General features: G+C 39.7%; 1 pseudogene; it reads left to right on the top strand.

Moving 5' to 3' along the window:
- Positions 1-704: 704 nt before the first annotated feature.
- LOC129404354 (60S ribosomal protein L7a-like) lies at positions 705-6,847 on the top strand (annotated as a pseudogene).
- The last annotated feature ends 15,529 nt before the right edge of the window (positions 6,848-22,376 follow it).

The following is a 22,376-nucleotide window of genomic DNA, read 5'->3' on the forward strand; positions in this document are numbered from 1 at the left end:
AAAGAGAGTCTTGAAAAATAATGGCAAAATTAGTATCACTCATCACATCTGATACATTAAGAGAAACCCTCATTGCACTGCACCAGGATTAAAATGCAGAATTTGGTGGACAAAACAAAACTTGGCTGTGTCTCACTATATACTGAAATCATGAAAATGTAACACTAACAGAACTTGGTAATCACCAATGTACTGGGGTAACTAGGCACAGAAAGATACTATGCTTTGGAACTCAGCAAATTTTTCCAAAAGACTGAGAGAAGATATTCAAGAAGTGTTTTTGCTGGTGGCATTACACTACAAGTCACTGGAAGAGTATCAATGATAGGTATTGGTCTCTGAATGCTGTTGATAAGTGTTCTAGGAGCCTAGTACTGATTAATCATTGTATTAAGATAGCTAGGGCTTGAAGAGATCACATAACTTAGGAGCTGCAGATGGCAAGATCATGGACACTGCTGAAGTTTCCACAGAGAAGAACCCAGGTACTAGGTTCCACATTAGATAGAGAATCCATGTTAAATAATTGAGGTGTAGATATAGTATTCATGCTACAGAAACCAGGCAGGCATCGAAGAAGCCATCCATGCTAAAAGCAATGATTTTTAGAGAAGTTACTGGTGGTATTGGACAAGCTACATCTAGCAACCAGGAGCTAGAGAAGTCAACCATACTCTAAGAATCATACATGCTACAAGGACAAGATGTGGAAGAACCAGCATACTTTCTCCTCCAGTGTTCCTCATGTGCATCCTATAGACAAAGCTCAACAAGGTACCATTCAAAGAAAGAGAAATATTTTCCATTCTACTATCCTCTTCCCTCGGGTCTGACAACCTGCCAATGGGAACTCTAAAATACTTTGGGATAAGTAGCATTGCTTTCATCACCAATTTTACTTTCCATAATAAATGGAATAATCAGTATAGAAATATTTCTTCACATACTGTGTTTTATTTCTTCTGAGATAGTGGGAAGTGAAAGACATGAGAATGGGGGGAAAGGCAGTGCAGTGAGGTGTGATACAGCAGGTAGGGCACTTGTCATGCTCGTGGCTGACCCAGGTTAAATCCCTGGAACCCCATTTAGCCCCGCAAGCATAACCAGGGGTGATCCCTGAGCACAGACTCAGTAGTAAACCCAAGCACCACTGGGTGTGGTCCGTCAAAAAGAGCTGGGGGGGGGGGTGTTGGGGAAGGGAGGGATAGAGAATAGAATAGTGAAAAATGGCGTCTCAGTGAAAATGATATTTCTCCAGGTGAAACTGACTTCTAATACATTATAAAGAGTACTGTTTTCTGAAAAACAACAAATTACATCAGAGTCAGATATCTGGTATGAACTAATCCAGGGAATCATGGAGTCCATACAAATGGAATTTAAGGAGGGAAAAATACAATAGCGAGTCACAGCAGCAGAATTCAACATGTAGGATCAAAACAACTATGAGATACCACCTCACACCACAAAGACTGGCACACATCCAAAAGAACAAGAGCAACTGGTGTTGGAGTGGATGTGGGAAAAAAGGGGCCCTCCTACACTGCTGGTAAGAATGCCAACTGGTTCAGTCCTTTGGGAAAACAATATGGACGCTTCTCAAAAAATTATAAATTGAGCTCCCACTTGACCCAGCAATACCACTTCCTGGAATAAGATCCTGGAGAGGCAAAAAAGTATAGTTGAAATGACATCTGCACTTGTATGTTCATCGCAGTCCTATTTACAATAGCCAGAATCTGGAAAAAAACCAAGTACCCAAGAACAGATGACTGTTTAAAGAAACTTTAGTACATCTACACAATGGAATACTATGCAGCTATTAGAAAAGATGAAGTTATGAACTTTGCACATAAGAGGATCAACATGGAAAGTATCATGCTAAGTGAAATGAGTCAGAAAGAGAGGAACATACATAGAAAGATTGCACTCATCTGTGGAATATAAAATAACAGAATGGGAGACTAATCCCAAAGAATAGTAGAAATAAGTACCAGGAGGTTTGCTCCATGACTTGGAAGCCAGTCTTACATGCTGGGGTAAAAGGAGCTCAGGTAGAGAAGGGAACACCAAGTAAAGGGTGGTTGGAGGACGTGCTCAGGATGAGAGATGTGTGCTGAAAGCAGACTATAGATTGAACATGATGGCCACTCAATACCTCTATTGCAAACCACAACACCCAAAAGGAGAGAGAGAGAACAAAAGGGAATGCCCTGCCACAGAGGCAACGTGGGGTAGGGGGAGTAAAGTGGGGGAGTGGGAGGGATACTGGAATCCTCGGTGGTGTAGAATGGGCACTGGTGGAGGGATGGATACTCAAGCATTGTATGACTGAAACACAAGCACGAAAATACATAAATCTGTAACTGTACCCTCACAGTGATTCACTAATTTAAAAAAAATTAAATAAATAAATAAAAAGATTACTAAAAAGGAAACAAAATTCAACATGCAGAAGACAATATCAGCAATATTGAAGACAAAATAATCAGTATAACCAGTAATGAATTGAAAGAAAAAAAGCAAATGAATGAAAGATTCTTGATAAATAATGGTATGAGAAATATCTTCAAATCATAAAAATAAGAGGAGAGAGAAAAGGTAAAGGGGAAAAAAAGTGGTCAAAGAAAATAAAAACTGAGAATTTTCCTGATATCTTGAGAAAGGTTTCTGCACAAATTCAAGAGTCCCAAAAAGTACCAAACAAAAATATACTGAAATAAAAAACACCAAGGCACATGATAAACAAAACAGTAAAATCAACAGACAAAGACAGACTAAAATCAAAAGAAAAAAAAGACTAAAACAGACAAAGACTTAAAACTGCAAGAGAGAAGAAAATGCTTAAGTATAAGGGAAACAACACAAGAATAAGATAAAAATCTTCCCTATGACATCTCACAAGCTAGGAAATAGTGGAAGGACATATTCATAGTACTGACTGAAAAAAAAACTTTCAGCCTAGATTACACTACACTGCAAATCTATTATTTAGACTTGAGGGAGGGATAAGAACATTTTTAGACAAACAAGAGCTGGTAGGATTTGCAACTACTAAACCAATACTGTAAGAATTACTAAAAAACACTTATTTTTTAAAAAAATACTCTTGAAAAAACAACTGGATCACACACAGAGATACTCACACACAAAGGGCAATACAGTCCTTTATGTCAATAATATCTCTGATTGTCAATAGAGTAACCTCACCTGCCCCACTCCAGGCTGCCCCAAATGAAACAGCCTGGCATGAGGTCTGGCAGCGTGGCGATGGCATATCCAAATTAAGTGAGATTTTGACTAAGACTTTGGTACAAAGGGAAAAACTATAAGTATCATACAATTTCAGAGAAAATACCATTTCACTATTTTATGACACATCTTCACTTTTTTAAGTAACTAGTGACAAAATATGTAAAACCTATCTAAAACCTCTATTTAAAGTTAACTATAGTTTTTACATAAACCTTTCTTGGCTGTTGAGAATTTTTTATAAAAAAAGAATCACATACGCCAGCAAGTAATTTGTAAGCCAAGCACTCCATCTCTCCATTTTTTTAAACAAATCCCCAGTGGTCTTCCTAGGTTAAGTAAGCAGAAGAATAATATTTCATGGCTCATTAGTGCACAGAACCAAGTAACGAATCTCAGCCCAGTAATATCAAGAGAGAATCAATGGGGTGTGTCCCATTTTGTTAACTCCACAAAGTGCCTATAAATCTCAACCAATTCAAAAGATATGAAATAAGAATTAAGTACTACAATGAAGTACCCGACTGATTAAAATATACTTTAACACAAAGAGCTAGTCCAATTTAGACTTTTCTCACTGTTTTTTAGAACATTAACTATATGTATAGTTATTTTTAGGACGGACTGCTAGTTTAGTTCTACTGAATTTTACTTTATAAATCTCTCCTTTGAATCTCTGAGCATTAATAATATTTTTATATTTGAATCCGTATTTAAATAGTATTTTTATATTTGAATCCATATTCAAAGCACAGAACCCTGTGGGAATGTGTAAAAAATTATAATTTCCATTTCTATTTTATTGAACATAATGCTAGGATCTATATATACTATATACATTGCTACTGGCATTCTTGTTCAATACGTATATTAAAAGTCCCTCACATTTCATTATCAAGCAAAATAGCTTAAAGGAAGACTGAATGTTCCAGGCAGAAATGGGTGATGGTGGGTCATAATGAGACATTTTCTGATTTTAATCTCTAGTTGTGGCAAGCGACCAGCAAGAAGGACTTGCAGACAATATTGCTGAGTTTTGTCTAAGTTAATTTTTAAAATAAGGAAAAATTGTTTTTGGTATTCTGGCAACCATGTCACATATTTAAGTTGATAAAGTTGATGTAAACACGTAATTTAACAAGAAAATGACAGCACAGAAAATTACTCCTTCCAGGAATGGGCAACCTCCCCCCTTGCTGTGCTTCTGGTAGCCCGGCAGTCACTCATGAATTGCTTCTGGCACCATATAAGCTCATTAACAGTCACAATTCACAGGCAAATGAATCTCTCAGAAGAGAGCAACATGAGAGAACAACATAGTAGAGAGGCCTCCAGACCCTAAAGTCATAATCCAGTTAAAAATATATATTAAATTAACCTAATGTGTATCACTTGTATCACTTGTCATCCTGTTGATCTTCGATTTGCTTGAGTGGGCACCAGTAACATCTCCATTTGTCCCTGTCCCTTGCTAGTGTAGCCCAATATCTGCTCATTCCAGGAACACGAAGAGTCTCAAACCGTTCATGCAGGTTTTGACAAAGAAGCCTGACCATCTCGTAGGTGGGCGGCCAGGTGGTCTTTTGACGTCCCGTGGAATACAGTCAGTAACAGCTCTAGTCCAGCAGTCATCTCTAAATCGCATTACGTGTCCAGCCCTGATTTTCGATGCCTTGGCAAAAGAGACAGCGTCCCCAATTCTTGGTCATTGATGGAGGTCGAAACTCCAGATTCCTTCTCTCACTTGAGTGAAATGTGATATTCCAAGCAGAGTTGTTTTGATGCCTCTTTGGGATACCCAAATAGCATTCTCGTCCTGTCTGCATAGGTAGGACCCAGGTGTCTGAGGCATATGTTAGTGCAGAGTGGTGGAGTCGAAAAGACATGCCTGGAGCCCGGTTCTCCGTCCTCTTAACAACTTCTTCGATGCTCTTGAAGGTGTTCCATACTGTTCTTTTCCTCCTGCGCAGTTCTGGTGCCAAGTCGTTCCTCATGTTAAGTTCTCGACCAGGTAAACATATCTGCTCAATTCGGAGGTGCTCTAGGTGTATCACCACATTTAAAATTTTAGAATTCTTGCAGCACATGGCAGCATTTGCAGCCAAACATCTCATACCCTACACTACTGATGTACCAAGATAAGGGGTTAATGACTCCAGGGTGAAATACAGCAATCTTCACACACTTTCCTCTAAGGAACCTCTTTTGTATCATTTTAGCAGATTATTCATAAAAAGCAATCCAAAATAAATATTTATATCCTGCTTTGGGGGCAGGCTTTGGGGCTCAGGGTGAAAACATTCGAAATATGGTGGTGGGAAGGTGTAATGATGGTAGGATTGGTGTTGGAATATTAAATATAATAAATTATTGTGAACAACTTTATAAAAATAATCTAACATTTTTTCAAAAAAAATTACGAGGCTGGAGTGATAGTAAAGCAAGTAGGACATTTGCCTTGTACGGGACCGACCTGGGTTCAATTCCCAGCATCCCATATGGTCCACCAAGCACTGCCAGGAGTAATTCCTGAGTACAAAGCCAGGAGTAATCCCTGTGCATTGCCCGGTGTGACCCAAAAAGCAAAAAAATTAAAAGAAGTGAAAAAAAAGAAAGAAAATTACTTTGAAACTCTTCCTTGAACAATTTTTGAGATACAAGAAAGTTTAGTACAATGAGATAAGACATAGTTAAGAGGTTGAAAAGAATACAAAGACAGAGTACTTGCCTTATATATGGCTAACCTGGGCTCAATCCCTGGCATGCCAGATGGTCCCTGAGCTCTGCCAAGAGTGACCCCTTAAGTGCAGAGCCATGAGTAAGCTCTGAGTACTAGCAGATGTTACCTACAAAATGTATTTTAAAAAGTAATTCAAAATTCTCCAATTCTCCCTCGAAGGTATTTTCAATGATATAATGCCAATAACAAAGACAACAGAGTCAAAAATAAACAAATGGGACTACATCAAATTAAAGAGTTTCTGCATGGCAAAAGAAACACAGCCTAAAACTAAAAGACAGCTAACTGAATGGGAAAAAATATTTGCAGTCAACATATCAGATATAAAGGTTGATATCCAGGGGAAACACATACTTGCCTAAGACAAACAGGAAAAGAAGCAGTGGCTGCTGGGCCTCACCGAAAAGGCCGCTCTCAAAGGTGATATCCCAGCCAAGTGCCCCCCTCCCATGCTTTGAGCTGAGGTCAACACTGTCACCACACTGGTGGAGAACAAGAAGGCACAGCTGGTGGTGATCACGCATGACATGGACCCCATTGAGCTGGTGGTCTTTCTGCCCTCTCTGTGTGGGAGGATGAGGGTGCCCTACTGCATCAAGAGTAAGACCCACCTGGGCCTCCAGGTCCATAGGAAGATGTACACCACCGTGGTTTTCACACAAGTCAACTCCGAAGACAAAGAAGCTCTGGCTAAACTGGTGGAAAACATCAGGACCAACTACAGTGAAAGATATAATAGACTTCGTGGCACTGGGTGGCAATATTTTGGATACAAAGTCTGTGGCACACATTGCCAAAATGGAAAATACAAAGAAACAGCTTAGCCACCAAATTAGGTTACGCTGTGACTCCTGAAGTCTAGGCGATAGTCTGTACATCATCATTATCATCATCATCATCATCATCATCATCATCATCATCATCATCATCATCATCCCATTAATCATCTATTTTCTTGATCAGTCTCAGTAACATCTCTATTCATCCTAGCCCTGATATTTTAGAAGCCTCTCTTTACTCTTCCTTCCCAACGATGCCTCATTGGAGCCTCTTTCAGGGTCAGGGGAATGAGACTCATCATTGTTACTGTTTTGGACATATGAATATGCCACAGGGAGTTTGCCAGGCTCTCTCATGCAGGCAGGAAACTCTCAGTAGCTTTCCAGGTTCTCCAAGAGGGAGAACTATGCTATAAGATGTTGCATGGCTGCTTGGCAGCCACACACTTCCAGAAGCTTAGTTTTATAGTCTCTGGATGTTGGTCATTGATGGGATTACACGGCACCTAGCTGCTGGAAAATGGGGGATCTGTGCAGAAGAGGCCCAGTCCCAATCAGAGCAGCCTTGGAGATCTCAGCCCCGGGTCCTGCACACCTGGGTTCCTCTGCCGGTTTCTTCATGCGTGAAGCTCATTTGAACATGTGCAGAGGGGCCTTGAGCATGGCTGTGGCTGGGTGCCGGAGGTCTTTGGCTGCCAGGGCTCTGCTTAGGGTGGGGAGGGAAACTCAACCCACCCCCTCCGAGGGGCCCTGTGAAAGATAGCCAGGCGTGGGGGCAAGAGACTCTGCCAGTATGTACATAAGAATAATAAAAGATTCCTTAAATTAGGGGCTGGGGGAGACCTAAAAAATTGGGAGAGGGAATGAAGAGAACACCTGAAGACCAACGAATAGCCACAGGCAAATGGAAAAATAATGCTCATCATTACTTATTTTTAGGGAAATCAGAATCAAGACAACAATGAGAAGGATAATCTTCTCATCAGTCACTGTCCAGAAAGCATGACTGCTTCTTCTGGAAGGTAGCAAAAATTGAGGCCCCATAATGGTGCCACCAGACTCTGTCCCAGGCTGTTTTCACTAAGAGTATCCCAGAGTGGGGCGGGTGAGATCACTCCCTGCCCCAGTGGACCCAGCCCTGGCAGCTGACCATGCTCTAGGCCACTTTCCACACACTCAGGCCAAGCTTCACACATGAGTGAACATATTACTGGACCACACGGCTGCTTTTGTGGCTGCACGACACATCGTAAGACACTCCCTACTCATTTTCCATAATTACCACACCATATTTGATGGGGTTCAAACAGTAGGCAACAAATCATAAAGGGATTTTATATATATGTATATAATATACATATATGTACATATATACAGCACTGTAGCACTGTTATCCCGTTGTTCATCAATTTGCTCAAGCGGGCACCAGTAAGGTCTCCATTATTAGACTTGTTACAGTTTTTCGCATATCTAATATGCCACGGGTAGCTTGCCAGGCTCTGCTGTGTGGGTGGGATACTCTCGATAGCTTGCCAGGCTCTCTGAGAGGGACGGAGGAATCAAACCCGGATTGGCCATGTGCAAGGCAATCGCCCTACCCACTGTGCTATCGCTGCAGAGGGAAATATATATATATATATGTATATATGCCTATGTAAATATTTTCAGACATATATGCCAAAGCTCACATCACCCAAATTTTAACATGTTAGTGATATCCTATAGAATGCCTTAATGGCTCCTGCCAAAATAGAACAATCTTCACACTGTTTTCTATATGAACACTCTTCTATAAGCATGTACAGCAGCTCTTCATAACAAACAATATAAAATATAATCTTTCATTTGTGGTTTGGGACAGGGATTGGGGCTTGAAAGGAAACATCCTGAATTTGGTGGTGGGAAGGTGTAATGGTGGTGGGATTGGTGTTTGAATATTAATTGTAATCAAATATTGTGAAGTAATTTATAAAATTAATTAATTAATTAATTTTTATAAAAGACAACAATGAGACATCATGTCACACCAGTGAGAATTGCACATATCAAAAATATTGCAAACAATCTGTGTTATCAAGAATGTGGTGAAAAAGGAAATCTCATCCACTGCAGATAGGAAAATTATCTGGTTCAACCCCTATGGAAAATAGCATGGAGGGTTCTCAGTAAACTTAAAACTGAGCTGTGCTAGGACTCAGCATTCCACTTTGGTTCTCTTCCCCCTGGACAGTAAAACAATAACTCAAAAGAATGTACACAGCGTTATTCATTGCAGCACTCAGTACAATAGCTAAGATTTGGATTTAATCTAGATGTCTAACGAACTGGAAGATATGCTAAGCAAAGTAAGCCAGAAGAAGGATAAACACATATGTATGCATATATATAAATTCATATATGTATATAGACTAACTGGATGGAGAAATAAAATGGTTTAAAGGGGGTTGCCTAGATCACCCTTGGTCCCAGAATATAGGGAGGACAAAGAAAGAAATTGAGTGGTAGGAGAAGTGAAAGGAGAGATAGATGAGCAGCAACAGGGGACAAAGGTCAAAGTGATTTAGGTATATCGGTGGTGTTAAGGAATGATAGCGCTAAATATCCAAACCACAGAGTCAACAATATTGAAATCATGAGACCCAAACTTTAATAACCAAACTTTAAAAGGTGTCAGTCAACGTGGCAGGCTGAGAGTGGGAGAGTAGAAGAGGGAACCTAGGAACACTAGTGGTGAGAAGTTGACACTGGTGGCAGGATTGGTGCTGAAACATTGTATGCCTAAAACTTACAAACCTTTGTAAAAAGCCTTGCTTTAAGAAACTATTTAATTTCAAAATTATCAGAATAATTTTAATTACTTTTTTACATCCAATCATTTAATTATGAGCATTCTCATGTATAATCTTCCTTATGTTATATCACTGATAACATGTAGCCTCTACTTAAATTTTTAAAAATCTATTTGTCTTATGCCTTATTCAATTTTTTTTCTGTGTTTTTATAGTGACGTTACTGGTGCCCTTTCGAGCAAATCAATGTATAACAGGACGACAGTGCTACAGTGCTACAGTTTTTATAGTGTACAGAACATATTAGCTTTACTCATGATACCCATAATTTATATTTATTAAAAGGGAGGTATTTTAAAGATTGCTTTAAGGTATGAATTGTATGAATTGAAATCAGATTGCTCTGCTCTGCTACTTACTACTACATCAAACATGGACCAATTTATTTAATATCTATATGCCTCAGTTTCTTTATCTGTAAAATTATAATAATAGTCCCTATTCACATAATTTTTATAAAGAAAAAATAATTACGACCATAAAGTTATTATAATAGTGCTTTAAAAACAGTGGATTCTGAATATCATTAAAATGGATTAAAACAGTAGCATTTTAAAAATTAATGGATATTACTTTTTTTTAATTTAATGGATATGTATTCTTCTTCACTTGTATCACTTGTCTTCCCGTTGATCGTCTATTTGCTCGAGTGGGCGCCAGTAATGTCTCCATTTGTCCCTGTCGCATGCTAGATTAGCCCAGTGATATCTGCTCACTCCAGGAACAGGAAGAGCCTCAAATCGTTCATTCACAGTTTTGACGAAGAAGTCTGACCATCTCATTGGTAGGCAGCCATGCAGTCTTTTGACATCCCGTGGAATCCAGTTGGTAACAGCTCTAGTTCAGCAGTTGTCTGAATCGCATTACATGTCTGGCCCAACTGATTTTTGATGTCTTGGCAAATGAGACAGCGTCCCTGATTCTTGACCGTTGACGGAGGTCGGAACTCCAGATTCCTTCTCTCACTTGAGTAAGACATGATACTCCTAGCTTAGCTCTTTCAGTTCTTCTTTGGGATATTCGAATAGCATTCTCATCCTGTTTGCATAGGGCCCACGTCTCTGAGGCATATGTTAGTGCAGGCAGAATGGTGGAATCGAAAAGATGTGCCCTGAGTCGGAGGTCCTTCATCCTTTTAACCACTTCTTTGACGCTCTTGAAGGCGTTCCACGCTGTTCTCTTCCTCCAAGTTGTTCCTCATGTTGAGTTCTCGACCCAGGTACACATAGCTGCTGCACTCGGAGATGTTCGTTCCATTGAGAGCAAATGGAGCGTCAGGGACTAGTTTGTTTTTCATGAGCATCATCTTGTTGAGGTTCAGCTGCAGTCCGACCTTTCCACATACCCATACATAATGGATATGAATTAGAATATATATTCAATTTCCTTATAGAGACATAATATCAATAAAGTTTAAAGCACACTGTTCCAGAGAAACCAGTCTCATTTATGTCACTTGAAAACTTAATAATATTGTTTCTTAGTAGAAAATTCCTGTTAAATTGTTAAATGTAAAAAAGGAAACATTGTATATAATTAGACATATAGATTTACTTCTTGATTTTCAAAATAATATAGGAAGAGCATAAATAAGATACATACCAATTACATATGCTTAAAAAAAAAGCTGATTAATCCAAACAAATTACTCTATTAGGTGCATCTTATGCTAATATGTAAATGGGTCCGTATTCTGTAGCATAAGCAGATGGGTAATATGCAGAAGCCATTAAATTTCCTAAATTATAATAAAATAAATCAAAGATAACAGTTCCGGTCATGAACATTTATTGAAAGTCAAAGATGGACAGTATAACTCCTGCATGTAGAGCCCAGTGGTAACTGTGAAAAAAATTATTGTAATATAACAAAAATTTACAAAGACCCACAAAAATGGCATTCTGAGTATTAATAGCTATAATTAGAAGGCCAAAAAAGAGCTTTTTAGAGTATTTAGAGCACTTACAGATGCTACTTAGATGTTTCAGTGGCATCACAATAGTATGTTGTACTAAACCATGCATACTAGCACACCACAACAAATTAACAATATCATGATATTTGTGTGGAAAGATTATAGACAAGTGTTGCACTGTAATTTTATAATCCTCTCACCATTTCATGTAGTTATGATGTAAAGCTATCTACCTCTTTAAATCTCTTTTAACTACAGAGTCTATAATCACATTTTAGTTTTCTTTTGCTTGGGGGACACCAAGAAAAACACTTGGCAGTGCTCAGAGCTTGCTCCTGACTCTGAACTCAGGGATCACTCCTGGCAGAACTCTGGGCACAATATATGGTGTTAGGGATTGAACACAGGTTGGCCACGTGCAAAGCAAGTGCCCTACCTACTGTATGATGGCTCTGGCCCTATAACCTACATTTTTAACTATCAGAAGTAACATTATATCAGACACTATCAGACCTGTAAGGAAGTATAGACAGCAACACATTAAAAGTAGGGTATTTTAATACCATTTTCTTACCTTTAAATAAAGGAGTCACACCCCCCTGTCCCCTCAACCCACTAAAATAATCAATAAGAAAACATCAGTCTAAAAGGAAGAAAGACTTAATAGACATGGATAGGGGGCTGGAGCGATAGCACAGCGGGTAGGGTGTTTGCCTTTCACACGGCCGACCTGGGTTCGATTCCCAGCATCCCGTATGGTCACCCAAGCACTGCCAGGAGTAATTCCTGAGTGTATGAGCCAGAAGTAACCCCTGTGCATCGCTAGGTGTGATCCAAAAAAAAAAAAAGTAGACATGGATAGGACTTCAGAGACATACATGTACAGGACTTTCCACTCCTCAGAGAGGAATACACATTCTTCTCATTGCACATCGACCATTCTCCAAGGCAGACCACATAGTGCTTCACAACACAAGTTTCCATACATCAAGTTGAAGAAAATTATACCAAATATCTCCTCCCTTCACAATGCATTGAAGCTGGAAAAAATACTACATGCAGAAATTGGGAAGGGCACAAACACGTGGAAACAAAGCAATAAACCGAAGGGAAAAAAAAAACCATTGTGTTAAAGAAGAAATCAAAGTTCCCTACATATAAGTATGAATGAAGACACAGGAGCTGCCAAAATATGCAGCACATACTAAAAGAGAGGCTACTGGATACTGGATGCTGGTTACGCATACTGGAAGAGAGGTTAACAACAATAAAGTAATTTACCAGGAAATAAGAGTAGCAGTAGCACATATAAATAAATTAACATCACATCTCAAGAAATTAGAAAAAACACAGGTATCATGAAGGAAATAAAAGGAGTAAAATAACAAAAATTAGAGCAAATCAATGATACAGAAATAAAATACAATATAAAAGATAAATAAAACATTGGTTCTGTGAAAGAACAAGTTGAGAATTATAAACCAAAAAAATGGAGGACAATTTGGATCAGAATTGAAAGGGGGAAGCTATAACAGATGTTTCAAAATTACAAAAGGTAATGAAATGACTATTAAAAAATCTATGACAACTAATCACTAATAGAAGAAATAAGTGAATTTGTAGAATTGTACAAACTACCAAAACTAAATCAGAAAGGAGTAGAAAATCTGGACAGAACAATTGCTAGCATGGAAATTGCAACAGTAATGAAAAATCTCCCCCAAACAGATGTCCAGTTTTAGACAGGTTCATTCATGAATTCTTCCAAACCTTCAAAGAGCAGCTACTACATACACTTCTCAAGCAAGCTCTTTCGGAAAGTGGAAGAACCAGGAATACTTCTCAATAGTTTCTAGGAAGTCAAAATTACCTTGCTACCAAAGCAGACAGAGACATCAACAAATGCAAGTTACAGACCAATATCCCTAATTAACATAGATGCAAAGATCCTCAATAAACTCTTAGAAAAAATACAACATATTAAGTGAATTGTCTACCACTATCAGAAAAGATGTAAAATGGTTGAATATGTGCAAATGGATACCTAACATCTTTTTTAAAAATCATTTAAAATCATCTGCTCATAGAAAGAGATGCAAAGAAAACAGTGAAAAAGATACAAGAGGTTTTGTTATTTTTTTAAAAAACTCACAAAAAAGAATTGAAGGAATTTGCCTCAAAATAGTGAAGGCCATATATCACAAACTCACAATTAACATCATATTCAATAAATAAATCATTTAATTTCTAACACAGTCAAGTATTCCCACATTCACCATCATTATACTACACTGTACTGGAAATTTAGCCACAGCAATAAAACTGCACTGTAGCACTGTATCACTGTAGTCCCATTGTTTATTGAATTGCTAGAGCAAGCACCAGTAATGTCTCCATTGTGAAACCTGTTACTGTTTTCGGCATATTGAATATGCCACGGGTAGCTTGCCAGGCTCTGCCGTGCGTGCGGGATACTCTCGGTAGCTTGCCGGTCTCTCTGAGAGGGGCGGAGAAATCAAACCCTGGCCAGCCAGGTGCAAGGCAAACGCAATACCCACTGTGCTATCGCTCCAGTCCACAGCAATAAAACAAGAAAAATAATTAAATGATGCACAAAATTGGTAAAGAAGTCAAACTATCAGTATTCAAAAATGGCATGATATGTGCAAAGACAACACTAACAATTATACATACATGCATACATGCACACACACACACACACACACTCCTAGAAACAAAAAGGCTATAAAGTAACAACTAATAGACACAATTAATGGACTAAAATTTGTTGCATTCTTGTATGGAAAGTATAACGCAGAAAAAAATGTAAATCAAAAAAATTTTAAATTCCATTATTATGTCCATAAATTTCAAGTACCCATGTAAAAGTCTAACAAAGGATATGAGTGCCAACATGATAGTACAACAAGTAAGGGAATTGCCTTGCATTAGCCAACCCATTTAAAACCCCCAGAACCACAGGAGGGTTTGGTTTGGTTTGCTATGGTCCCCTGAGCACTACAAAGAGTAATCCCTGAACCTGTGAGTCAGGAGTCAACCCTGAGCATATTAGGTGTAGCTCCCCTCAAAATAAAATGAAGTAAAATACTTATTTAGTGAAAAGTATAAATCACTATTATAACAAGACATAAAGAAATTAAACTTATTCCTATTCATGGATTGTATTGATTAAAAAATATTGCTAAAATAACCATCCTTCACAAAAATTTATAAACTTTCATCAACGCAATCCCCATCTAAATCCCCATGATATTCTTTAGGAATATAGGATAGACCTACCTAGAATATTTTTGGAACCATAAAATCCCAGAATAATAAAGCAATTTTTTGAGGGGAAAAGAGTGGGAAGCATAGTAATCCCTGACATTAATCTATACTCCAAAGCTACAGTAATCAAAACTGTGTGGTACTGGAATAAAGGAAAAATTTTAGATCATAGAACAGAGTTTAAAGGCCAGAACAAAGTTTAAAGGCCAGAGGTTAATCAATAGATGTGTGGACAATTCATGAATGGCAAAAGGGATAGATATATTAAATGAACAAAGAAAAACTTTTCAAAAATGATGTTGATATTGGTTAACCTCATGTAAATAAGAAACTAGAACCCTATGTCACATCATACACAAAGATTAATTCAAAGTGTATTACAGACCTTTACTTTAAACCCGAACACATACATAAAACACACTGAGAAAATATATAGGCAAAACTCTCCATAATATTGACTTGACAAGAGTCTTCAATTAGGTGATCCATTGGTAACAAAAGTAAAATAAACAAATAAAACTTTATTAAACAACAACAACAAAAACTTCAGTTTAAGAAATGACAGATAAAATTAAAACACAACCTATTGAACAGGGGAAAATATTCACACATAATACAACTGACAAAATTCCATATCCAATATAAATAAAGCACTATAAAGATCAAAGCAACAACAAAATAAATGACTAGTGGTGGTAGAGATGTGGGGATAAAGGAACTCTGATGTATTGTTGGTAGAAACGTCATCTGGCTCATCATTTATGCACTATACTGTAAAAAACATCTGCCAGGAGGCGACCGGGGGAAAGCCCAGGTGGCTCTCCCTGTCAGCTGTCCTCGAGTTCAGGGGATGGTCCAGGGCCTCTCACCCAGCCGGAGCAGCCCAGGCCATGGGGCAGACGGAGGAGGAAATGAGGGCCAAGCTGGTTGATTGATCAGTTGCCGTTTATTCCATTCTCATCCTCTCTCTCTGTCTCTCTCTCTGTCTCTGTCTCTCTGTCTCTGTCTCTCTGTCTCTGTCTCTGTCTCTGTCTCTGTCTCTCTCTCTCTCTCTCTCTCTCTCTCTCTCTCTCTCTCTCTCTCCCCCCCCCCTTCTCTCCAGCTCTCAATCTGGGCCCCCAACCCATTCTTACAGCCTAGTTAAATCCCAAAACATGAGGGGGCTGGGGCTTACACATAGGTGTGGTCACAATCAGTAGGGTTAAAGTTCTTTCCCTCAGGGGATGCTGCTTCTACGACAGATTCTCTTTCAGCAGGATGACCCACCCAAGGGCAGAATCCCATGAGTGTGTTTCTCCTCTCCTCATCCAGCAAACATATAAGCATTTATAATATTAATCATTTTGTATGGACACAGTAAGAGATGCATTAAGCTCCCCTGGGGCCATCTCGATCTCAGACTACAGTGCTCAGGACAGATTAGTCTTTCCTATCCCTAGCAGGGTCCTAGTCTCATTGTTACTTTTGGATCATGACAGCATTTGTCCATGATCAAACTCTTAACTTATAGTTAAGAATTAGGCACTTTGGCTAGGCCCTTCTTGATGCCAGGGTAGCACATAACTCACCGCTTACCCTGGGTCTGTCCCGTCCCTCGTCGAGACCCTGCTTTTGGGGTGCTAGGAACTGAGGTCAACTGAGGCTTAAGTTGAGAAAGCAGATGCTCGGGAATGAATAATATTCAAGGCCAATTAAATCCCAAGTTACAAAAGCATAATATTGTCTTCTTGTGTATATACAAAAAGAACATTGCTTTAAAGTAAACTATTCAATGGACATAAGGAAAGGAGAAAGGCAATATTAACTTACAATATAAGTTCAGTGTCCTAGAAAAATCTGATCTTACAAATTAACAGAGTCTGATTAGGGGGAAAAGCTGATTAACTCGTTGGGGAAGAGAGCATAGAGAAGTGGTTACAGATAAACAAAAGAATGGGAGTGACTCGGGAACACCTTGATGGATGTGACCCAATAAACCTAAACTCCTCATGGCTATGTTATCCTTCACTATACTATGGAGATATTTCCAAAAACTAAAAATTCAGCTTCCATATGATCCAATGATTCCACTTCTTGGCATCTACCTCAAGAATCCAAAACATTGGCGGCTCGGGGCTTCTCCTGAAGCCCCTGCCTGGCACCTTTCCGCCGCCGCCGTCCGATCCTGACCAATCTCCATCCTGCAGGTAAACAGGCAATCCCTTGGAGAGCCTGCCTCAGCGCGGAGAAGTCCCCTCCCCGCCCCCTGCCCACCGCGGCTCGGGGCTTCTCCTGAAGCCCCTGCCTGGCACCTTTCCGCCGCCGCCGTCCGATCCTGACCAATCCCCACTCTGCTGCTTAGGGGCGTGTTCTCATCTCAGGGGCGTGGCCTAAAAAGTGGGCGTGGCCTCTTTCCGGAGCACAGGCCGCTGACGCAGCCGCAGTTATTTATTTATTTTTTTTTTTTTACCATTCCATGCCTTCTCCTTTGGCCACAATTGATAGAATTCATTCCTTCAAAGAACTCCCTGAGGCCCTCCCTTTCCCCCACTTCCCGCTGCCGTCTGCGTCTCCCGAGTTTCTGAAGTCAGTCCCTGCTCGCCCGGCGCACCCCGTCTCCCCAACCGGCTTGTAACTGCGCTCGTCCCCCCCATCAACAGGAAGACACTGGGGGCGTGGCCTGTGTCTTAGTGGGTGTGGTCTAAAGTGGGCGTCGCCTCCTCTCAGAGCGGCCAACGCTAACGCGGCCGCAGTTATTCTTTGCTACCTCAGCTCAATCCGTACTGTGTATTCCTTTGAAAACTCACTTTTGCGATCTCAAACATTTACGCAAAATACCCATTAGCTTAGGCTGACAGTATAAAACCTATCAGTGAAGAAGGGAAGTTTAGCACAATCGGAGCCCCTTCTTCCCACAAAAAGGAAGAGGAATAAATAACTACAAGGTTCCAACTCTGCACTTCCGTGACAATATGAAGAAACAGCGAAAATCCCCTCCACCAAGAGAGGGAGAAGAAAAGATACTAGAAACCTCAAAAGAGTCTCCCAACATCTACGACCTCTCAGATAAACAATTCAGAGAGGAAATATGGAGGAGAGTCGACCTACTCCAAGCAACTATGGAACAGACATCCAATAAATTAAGGGAGGAGATGAATCAAGCGCTGGAACGGTCTACCAAGAAAATACAGGAAGAAATGAGAGCAGAAATGAGAGCAGAAATTTCAAACCTTCGAACCGAAGTCTCACAAATAAAGCAATCGGTAGATGAAATAAAAATCTCACTAGATGCCCTCAACAGCAGAATGACTACAGCCGAAGACAGAATCAGCGAGCTTGAGGATGAGCTGCAGAAAGCTTACAGACAGCAACAAATAATGGCCAAAGACCTCAAAATGGCTATAGAGCGAATCAGAGCCCTGGGGGATGACTTCAAGAGGAACAACATAAGAATCATTGGAGTACCAGAACCACAGGGAAGTAACCCCAATGAAAAAAACATAGTCAAAGACATCATCACTAAGAAATTCCCAGAGCTGGACAAGGCAGGCGTCCAGATACAAGAAGTCCGAAGAGTGCCAGCAAAAAGAGACCCAAATAAAAAGACTCCAAGGCATATCATAGTCAGAATGGCGGATGCTGTAGATAGAGACACAATTCTACAAGTAGCAAGGTCAAAGAGGGAAATCACATACAAAGGAGCACCCCTCAGATTTACGGCCGATCTGTCAGAAGAAACCCTCCGAGCCCGAAGACAATGGTGGGACATAGTGAAAAAACTCAACGAAATGAATGCCTCACCAAGAATACTCTATCCAGCTAAACTCTCACTCAAACTCGAAGGAACCATACACTATTTCTCGGATAAACAACAGCTCAGGAACTTCATAGACTCAAAACCAATCTTGAAAGAAGGTCTAAAGGGGCTACTGTAAGACAAGGAGGAGCCCCATAAGAACAACAAATCCCACAGAAAGATGACACAAAACCACATCACAATAATCTCTCTCAATGTCAATGGCCTAAATGCACCTATCAAGAGACACAGAGTGGCAAAATGGATCCGGAAATTAAACCCAACATTCTGTTGCCTGCAAGAAACACACCTGAACAAACAGAGTAAACATAGACTCAAAGTCAAAGGATGGAAAACAATCCTCCAAGCAAACAACCCCCTTAAAAAAGCTGGAGTGGCCATCCTGGTATCCGACAACATAGATTTCAGGATGAAAAAGATCAAAAGGGACAGCGAAGGTCATTTTCTGTTTATCAAGGGATATGTACAACAGGAAGAAATCACACTCTTAAACGTATATGCTCCTAACAAACGACCGGCTAAATATTTAAAACGACTCCTAACAGACTTCAAAGAGGACATCACTAACAGCACAATTGTAGTCGGAGACTTCAATACGGCCTTATCACCTCTAGATAGATCCACAAGAACAAAACTCAACAAGGAAACACTGACCCTGAATGAAGAAATTGAAGAGAGAGGCCTAATAGACCTATACAGGGCCTTACACCCCAAAAAGAAAGAATACACATTCTTTTCCAGTGCACATGGAACATTTTCAAAAATAGACCATGTACTGGGCCCCAGAACATACCTCAATCGAATCGGAAAAATAGAAATTGTATCAACCATCTTTTCAGACCACGATGCGCTGAAGATAGAAGCTAACCACCCACAAATACGGAAAATCAAATCAAACACCTGGAAATTAAACAATTCCATGTTGAACAATGAGTGGGTCAAGAAGGAAATCAAGGAAGAAATCAAAAGATACTTAGAAACAAATGAGAATGAAGACACGAGCTACCAAAACCTATGGGACGCCGCTAAAGCCGTGTTAAGGGGAAAATTTATAGCTCTCCAAGCATTCCTCAGGAAGGAAGAAAGGACCCACATAGATAGCTTGACTTCACGACTCAAGACCCTAGAAAAGGACCAGAGAAAGGACCCCAAACCAGACCGAAGGAAAGAAATAATAAAAATTAGAGCAGAAATTAATGACATCGAAACCAAAAAAACAATCCGAAAGATCAATGAAACAAAGAGTTGGTTCTTTGAGAAAATAAATAAGATTGATAAACTGCTAGCAAGTCTCACAAAGAAAGAAAGAGAGAAAACTCTAATAAATCGAATCAGAAATGAAAAGGGGGACATCATAACAGAAACCAGTGAGATTCAAAAGATCATTAGAGACTACTTTGAAAGTCTTTACGCCACAAAAAAGGAGAACCTAAAAGAAATGGATGGATTCCTTGATTCCTATAATCTCCCAACACTGAAGAAAGAAGACCTGGAATACCTGAATAGACCCATCAATGTTAAGGAAATTGAAACTGTAATCAAAAACCTCCCCAAAAACAAAAGCCCAGGCCCAGATGGTTTCACTGGCGAATTCTTCCAAACATTTAAAGAAGACCTATTGCCTGTTTTCCTCAAACTTTTCCAGGAAATTGAAAAAACAGGAACTCTCCCAAACAGTTTCTATGAAGCAAATATCTCCCTAATACCAAAAGCAAACAAAGACACCACTAAGAAAGAAAATTACAGACCAATTTCCCTGATGAACACCGATGCGAAGATCCTCAACAAAATACTAGCAAATAGGATCCAACAACTCATCAAAAAGATCATACATCACGACCAAGTGGGATTCATCCCAGGGATGCAAGGATGGTTTAACATTCGGAAATCAATCAACATAATCCAGCATATCAACAAAAGTAAAGATAAAAACCATATGATCATATCAATAGATGCAGAGAAAGCATTTGACAAGATCCAACATCCTTTCATGATGAAAACCCTCGCCAAAATGGGGTTTGGAGGAACTTTCCTCAAGATAGTCGAAGCCATCTATCACAAGCCTACGGCAAGCATTATCCTCAACGGGGAAAAACTAAGGGCCTTTCCTCTGAGATCGGGCACAAGACAAGGATGCCCACTCTCACCACTCCTCTTCAATATAGTACTGGAAGTACTTGCGATAGCTATTAGACAAGAAAAAGAGATTAAGGGCATCCAGATAGGAAGGGAAGAAATCAAACTCTCACTATTTGCAGACGACATGATACTATATCTAAAGAAGCCTAAAACCTCTACTAAGAAACTCTTAGAAACAATAGACTTATACAGTAAAGTTGCAGGCTACAAAATCAATACCCAAAAATCCATGGCCTTCATATATGCAAACAATGAGGCAGAGGAAAGGGACATGAAAAAAGCAATCCCATTCACAATCGTGCCCCAGAAAATCAGGTACCTCGGAATCAGCTTAACCAAGGAAGTAAAAGACCTTTACAAAGAAAACTACATAACGCTACTCCATGAAATCAAAGAGGACATGAGAAAATGGAAACATATACCCTGCTTGTGGATAGGGAGAATCAATGTTGTCAAAATGGCAATACTCCCTAAAGCATTATACAGATTCAATGCGATCCCTATAAGTATACCCATGACATTCTTCAAAGAAATGGATCAAGCAATCCTAAAATTCATATGGAATAACAAACGTCCAAGGATAGCTAAAACAATTCTTGGGAAAAAGATGATGGGAGGCATCACCATCCCCAACCTCAAACTTTACTACAAAGCAGTAACAATTAAAACAGCATGGTACTGGAACAAAGGCAGAGCCGTAGACCAATGGAACAGGGTGGAATATCCCTACACACAACCCCAAATGTATGACCATCTAATCTTTGATAAGGGAGCAAGAGATGTGAAGTGGAGCAAGGAAAGCCTCTTTAACAAATGGTGCTGGCACAACTGGACAACCACATGCAAAAAATGGACTTAGACCTTGACCTGACACCATGCACAAAAGTCAGATCAAAATGGATTAAAGACCTCAACATTAGACCACAAACCATAAGGTACATTGAAGACAAGGTCGGCGAAACCCTCCACGATATTGAAGATATAGGTATCTTCAAAGGTGACACGGAACTAAGCAATCTAGTAAAAACAGAGATCAACAAATGGGACTACATTAAACTAAAAAGCTTCTGCACCGCAAGAGATACAGTGACCAGAATACAAAGACTATCCACAGAATGGGGAAGGATATTTACACAATACCCATCAGATAAGGGGTTGATATCAATGGTATATAAAGCACTGGTTGAACTCTACAAGAAGAAAACATCCAACCCCATCAAAAAATGGGGCGAAGAAATGAACAGAAACTTTACCAAGGAAGAAATACGAATGGCCAAAAGGCACATGAAAAAGTGCTCTGCATCACTAATCATCAGAGAGATGCAGATCAAAACAACTTTGAGATACCACCTCACACCACAGAGACTAGCACACATCCAAAAGAACAAAAGCAACCGCTGTTGGAGAGGATGTGGGGAGAAAGGGACCCTTCTTCACTGCTGGTGGGAATGCCGACTGGTTCAGCCCTTCTGGAAAACAATTTGGACGACTCTCAAAAAATTAGATATTGAATTCCCATTTGACCCAGCAATACCACTGCTGGGAATATATCCCAGAGAGGCAAAAAAGTACAATCGAAACAACATCTGCACATGTATGTTCATCGCAGCACTGTTTA

Source organism: Sorex araneus, chromosome 4 (genome assembly GCF_027595985.1).
Source record: "Sorex araneus isolate mSorAra2 chromosome 4, mSorAra2.pri, whole genome shotgun sequence".
Classification (NCBI taxonomy): domain Eukaryota; kingdom Metazoa; phylum Chordata; class Mammalia; order Eulipotyphla; family Soricidae; genus Sorex; species Sorex araneus.